The sequence below is a fragment of the Phodopus roborovskii genome, unplaced genomic scaffold, assembly GCF_943737965.1.
Source record: "Phodopus roborovskii unplaced genomic scaffold, PHOROB, whole genome shotgun sequence".
Taxonomy (NCBI): domain Eukaryota; kingdom Metazoa; phylum Chordata; class Mammalia; order Rodentia; family Cricetidae; genus Phodopus; species Phodopus roborovskii.
Window position 1 is genome coordinate 154296 of NW_026125470.1, and position 6000 is coordinate 160295.

At 38.0% G+C, this 6000-nt stretch overlaps 1 pseudogene; it reads left to right on the forward strand.

The window, feature by feature from the left end:
• Positions 1 to 2400: 2400 nt before the first annotated feature.
• LOC127215524 (olfactory receptor 10C1-like) lies at positions 2401 to 3366 on the forward strand (annotated as a pseudogene).
• Positions 3367 to 6000: the final 2634 nt, after the last annotated feature.

Here is a 6000-nt window from a genome sequence, read left to right on the forward strand (position 1 = left end):
TGATAGAAATAAGTTGGACCATTGCCAAAATCATATGTGACTAGGAAAGTGCTAAATTTATTAATTTAAATATTTACAGTAAACATGGCAAACATAAGTTCCATCAAAAGATGACTTGAAAGTTAATTATGTAGTTTTCATGAATATTTTGATGACTCTTGGGAAAATAAAAAAATAATTTAATATTTTCCCTAAAGGTCAAATAATATGTCACAATACTACATTTCATTTCATGTCACAGGATAAGGAGAGCTTACAATAGCAGTTGCCATTAAATCGCGTCATTCATTGCATTTAGTGCTGATTTGTCCACTAATTACATTTACTTCTTTTCCTTTCAAATGTCCAGAACTTGCCAGCAAACACAGAGATATCCAGTCCAACTCTCAAGAGGGGACTCAGACTGCCCTCCTGACATCCTCCAGTGAGAAAAAATGTCATTCTCCCTAGAGAGTGAGAGGATAAGGACTCAAGAGTGCCTATCGCAGTGAAATATATTTACATCCATTGTTTTTAAGAATGTGGAAATCTGGAAATCTCAAATATACCATTGTGTGACTATCACACCCCCCATATTTGTGTGAGTATTTCTCTCGGGTGTGTGTATTATGCTGAATTATTGCCTCAAAGGACGTGGTGTTCTCTCTCCTGGGACACACAATCCTCCTGACCTCAGGTGTGGTTCTTTACTGCATCAAAGGTTTTTAATGCACAGACTTGGAGATGAGAATGGGGACCATGTGAAACCCTGCATGTTGTAAGGAGAGCATCAGAGAAACGCCAGAAGGTAGCTAATCAGATGCGAGGCAATAGCCCCTTCTTTTGTGAGGTATGTGTCACAGCTAAGTTGTCAATACTGGGCGTGAAGAGGTGGACTAAAGTAAAAAAATGAATGGCTTTTTAAGGTTTTTTTCTTTAGTTCTTATTCCTACACTCCATCTCTGGGGAGTGTAACACTCAACTCACATTCCTGACTTCTTTGTCAGAAAATAGCTTAAATTCGTGGGAAATCAACATATCACTTATTGCTGTGATTTGTAGACACCCACATTACATCATCCACTATTATTTAATGGATTGATTCAAAATTTTTTACTAGGTTGAGCAAAAGTGCTACTCACCTGCAAAATGGTCCTTGGTGAATGATTACAGGGAAACTAGGAAATTAGGGTATAAGACTCCTAATAATAGTTTCCCTAACAATCTCAGAAATTGTATGTACTAACATAGAATTTTAGAAATAGTGTCTACATGATGGTGAAGATGAATACTACCTGAGAATTTCCGCATACAAACACTGCAGTGTTTCAGAAATAATGTCAATGATGTATTATGCTTCCTTCAGCTCACAGAGGATAAAATAAACACTTAGGCAAAACAAAGATGAGATAAGGAACTGAGACCACCACTGAACATATCTAATCATGTGACACCAAAGGACAATGAATCCATTCACCTGGATAATTCATAAAGCAGAACCATACCACATGTGCTAGTCTTTGTAAGGTATAATATAAATCAAATTCAGTGAGATACTAAAAATAATTTCATCTCATGTACCATATCTTGCCTATATTGACCTACCACTAAAGACACACCACGCCAGTGTTTACTGTCTACTACACTGTCTACTACACACAATCTTTATAACATTGAATTTCTATGTATAAAACAGAGCTCATAATTGGTAGGGGAACACATTATATCATAAATACATGTGAATGGCTTCTTTCTGTTGTTGTGGCTTATACACTTAATACTACAGAGGATAACTATACAATGCCCCTGACTGCCTCCACATGAGGCATCTCAGGGCAAGCAGTTCTGTATTCTTATGAACATTTTATTGTGTATTTATAGTTGACTTCAAAAATGTTTGCAGCTTTAAGTTGAAAGAGTTCAAATTGATGAATCTGAAATTGTACTCTAAGAAAATATATGAGGCATTTTCTAGTGCTTTCTTCTTTCTGAATAGCTGAGGCTCTAAAATTAATAAAATGTGGTACTGCAGAAATAGTTTCAGTGAATAGTGTGTTTTCTGTACATTGTGAGGAGGTGAGTTTGGATCCCCGGTGCCCATGAAAGGCTGGACAATCCAGTATATATATGTAATCCCAATGTTAAGGGTATAAGAGGCAAAAGCAGACAGATCTGCAATTCAGTCAAGCAAAAACAAGTAGCTCCAGGTTACGTAACAAAGTTTGCTTAAAAAAAAAATAAGGTAGAGACTGACCAAGAAAAATATTTGAAGTTGACACCCCGAAATGTATAAGTGCATGTATGTACATACATTACATATACATGCAACAGGCAGGCAGGCAGGCAGACAGACAGACAAAGTCTGAATAATTTCCTTCATCTGCAAGAATCCTTCTGGTGACTTGTTGCTCTCTCTTCCAGGAGATGAATGTCAGTTGCTCTCTGTGGCAGGAGAACAGCTTGTCTGTCAAACGCTTTGCATTTGCCAAGTTCTCTGAGGACCCTAGAGAATGCTTCCTCCTATTCACCTCATCCTCCTCATGTTCCTGGCATCCCTGACAGGCAATGCACTTATAGCCCTTGCCATTTTGCACCAATCCAGCCCTACACACTCCCATGTACTTTTTCCTGGCCAACTTGTCTCTCTTGGAGATTGGCTACACTTGCTCTGTCATACCCAAGATGCTGCAGAGCCTTGTGACTGAGGCCCGAGGGATTTCTCGAGAGGGTTGTGCCACACAGATGTTTTTCTTCATATTCTTTGGAATAACTGAGTGCTGCCTGTTGGCAGCCAGCCTTGACCGCTACTTGGCTAGATGCTCCCACTCCACTATGCCACCTGAATGAGTCGTGGAGTATGTGTGCATTTGGCAATGGTTTCCTGGGGAATGGGATGCACAGTAGGGTTGGGACAGACCAATTTTATTTTTTCTTTGGACTTCTGTGGACCCTGTGAGATAGACCACTTCTTCTGTGACCTTCCACCTCTCCTGGCACTTGCCTGTGGAGATACATCCCATAATGAGGCTGCAATCTTTGTGGCAGCAGTCCTCTGCATATTCAGCCCATTTTTACTCATCATTTCTTCCTATGTCAGAATATTGGTTGCCGTGCTGGTGATGCCTTCACCTGAGGGACGCCATAAAGCTCTCTCTACCTGTTCTTCCCACCTACTTGTGGTCACACTCTTCTATGGCTCAACATCTGCCACTTATTTGAGACCCAAGTCTAGCCACTCACCAGGAATGGATAAACTCTTAGCTCTCTTCTATACAGCAGTTACATCCATACTGAACCCTATCATCTATAGTTTACGCAACAAGGAAGTCAAAGCAGCACTGAGGAAAACTCTATGTCCTGCAGAAAATTCTGACAATGAACAGGTAACTGTAGTAACCACAAATCATGAAGGGTTGCCCTCTGAGAAGTGTGCATAGCATGCCTGAGTAAACAAACAAAAACTGGTGTGCTTTTTCTAGCTGTGTTATAAGAACCTTTACTAATTATCACTTTGTTTTAGAGTACTCTCTTACTCAGCACTATTTTTAATTGCAAATAATGGGAAATGTTTTCTAATAAAGAATTTTAGTAGGTTAGTTCAATACTTAAATATTTCTGTCTAGACAGAGTTTAAATGAGCTATGACATCTCAGAAGTCTTAAGAAGTCTCTGTATATTTTCTCAGTATTAAACTTGTGACTTCTGCTTTTACACAGGTTCTCACAACATGGCACTTAATTCCTTAATAATTCTAAGAAGCAGGATATTTTCTCTCAAAAAAAAGTTTTAAATTCTTCAGAGGGTAATTATAGGCACATAACCTAGAATTAGATATTTCTTTTATGAATTTGTTTATAAAACATGTAAACACCTCAATAAAGCATACTCTCATCTTTTGAAAATACGTTCTACAAAGTATGAGAAACAATTGTTAACATTTGTCTGTTATGTAAATGATTTTTTATGGTTTCTCTCCAGTATGTGTTCTTTAATATTTTTTGAGATGATTGCATAGTGAAAAGACTTTACTACATTGATTACAGTCTTGTGTTTTTCCTCTCAGTATGTGTTCTCATACATCTAGTAAGCATAGTATGTCTTCCAAATACTTTACCACATTGACTACATTCATAGGTTTTCTCTGCCGTGTGGCATGCAAAGACTTCACCATACTGAACACTTCTGTATGGTTTCTCTCAGTGTGAATTTTTACATGGCTCTGAAGATGTCTTGTATGTCTTCCTAGAATTTTGACAATGATCTTCTATATTATGTTCATCCCAAATATACCCTGTAGCAACGAGGTTCCTGTAGGTGTCTAGCATCACATCTGTGTAGAGACACTTCGGAGAAGGATTTAGCAAAGCCCACTCTTCCTGAGTGAAATGGATGTGCACATCATCATAGGTCACTGCATCCTTGCTCAGTCTTGATAAAGGGTAGAGCGGCGTGGTCCTTCCTCAGCTTTGTATGCCAGACTTTGTTGACTCCTGAATGAGGGTCTTATCCTCTCTGACATGCTGCAGCTTCTGTGCTCATCCATGCTCCCCTCCACAATTCCCCACAGCAGCACTCACAGAGCAGCAGTCAATCCTCTGGCGCCTATTCTCACCTTAAAACCAAACCTGCAGCATGGCTCCAGGAAGTCTCCCTATGTAAATGATTTTAAAGGAAATATTAGTGACATTACAGTAGAAGAAAAAAAGTAAACTAAAATTTATTGGTATATTTGTAAGATTTTCTAAAATTAATGAATGTATGTATATGTAGATGAATCTTGACTCATACATTTGGAGATCCTACAACAAATTACTTGTAAGTGATATCAGCTTGTTACGCTGCAATTCCATGTTTCTCAGCATATCTAAACCCATTGCTTGGATTGGAAAAGCTAGTATGTGATATATTATCACTTGCTCTCTGCACCATTAGCCCACTCCACCCTCTAGGCTTTGGGCACCCAAGGCCTGCAATTGTCAGCAGAAGAGTAGCTTCTCCTTTCCTATAAGACTCCTAGCTGAGTAGAATAAAGAACTCCAGCCAGGTGATTCTCAACATCATTGTTTCAGATAAACACACATATAAGACATATATATTTATGACATATGTAAGTATTGAAAACATGAAGAGAAAGGCAGAAATGTCAGGAATATATGTTAGGTGGTACCAGTCATTATTACACCTGTGCTTTCTGCCTGTTGAATTGGGTCTTACAAGTGATGGAAGACTAATGTAAAAAGTTAACTAGTGTCAGATAAGAGGATTCTGGTTGTCATTCCCTAAGAAAGGAAATCAAAGCTCCTTGGAAAAGAGGTCAGTTTATTTAAAAAAAAAGTTGTAGACAAGATGCAGAGAACATGCAGGATGCTGATAAGACACAGGAACCAACATGAAGTCAAAGTTGAAGCAGTTTGAGCATGAAAGCAATTTTTTAAAAAAAATTACCATTCACAAAAACTGTAGTACTCACTGCTGCAGGCATGATTCACCAAAGCAAGGGGCAATAATTATCCACACCTTAGATTCAGTGTTCTGAACCTACTTACATGTGGTAAGGATCATTAAAGCAGAAGTGTTTGGAGAAAATTCACTAAGATGCTAAAATCAATGCCTAAAGTTTTGAAGAGACACAGGATATCTCCAAAGTCTCTAAATATTTCTCCTATGACTTCTATTACAAAAGATAAACACTTTACAAGGAAATACAAAAGGAAACTGCTTTAAAATAATTTCTTGCTACTTCCTTAACCAAGTGATAAAGATGCCTTTGCACCCTCCCTAATGCTGAACTGAGGCAAACAAAGCAGGAAGCTCTTTTGTAATATTTATGCTAAATATGCACAATCTCAATCCTAAAAGACGAGAAATCACTAAATAAACCCAAATTCGAGACATTCTAGAAAAATAACTGTTGATTTCTCTTCAAAGGTGTGGTCACAGAAGATAAAAATACGAATAAATTATCACACACTGGAATAGATTAATGTATATAATAACTAAAGGCCAACTTGAATACTGGAT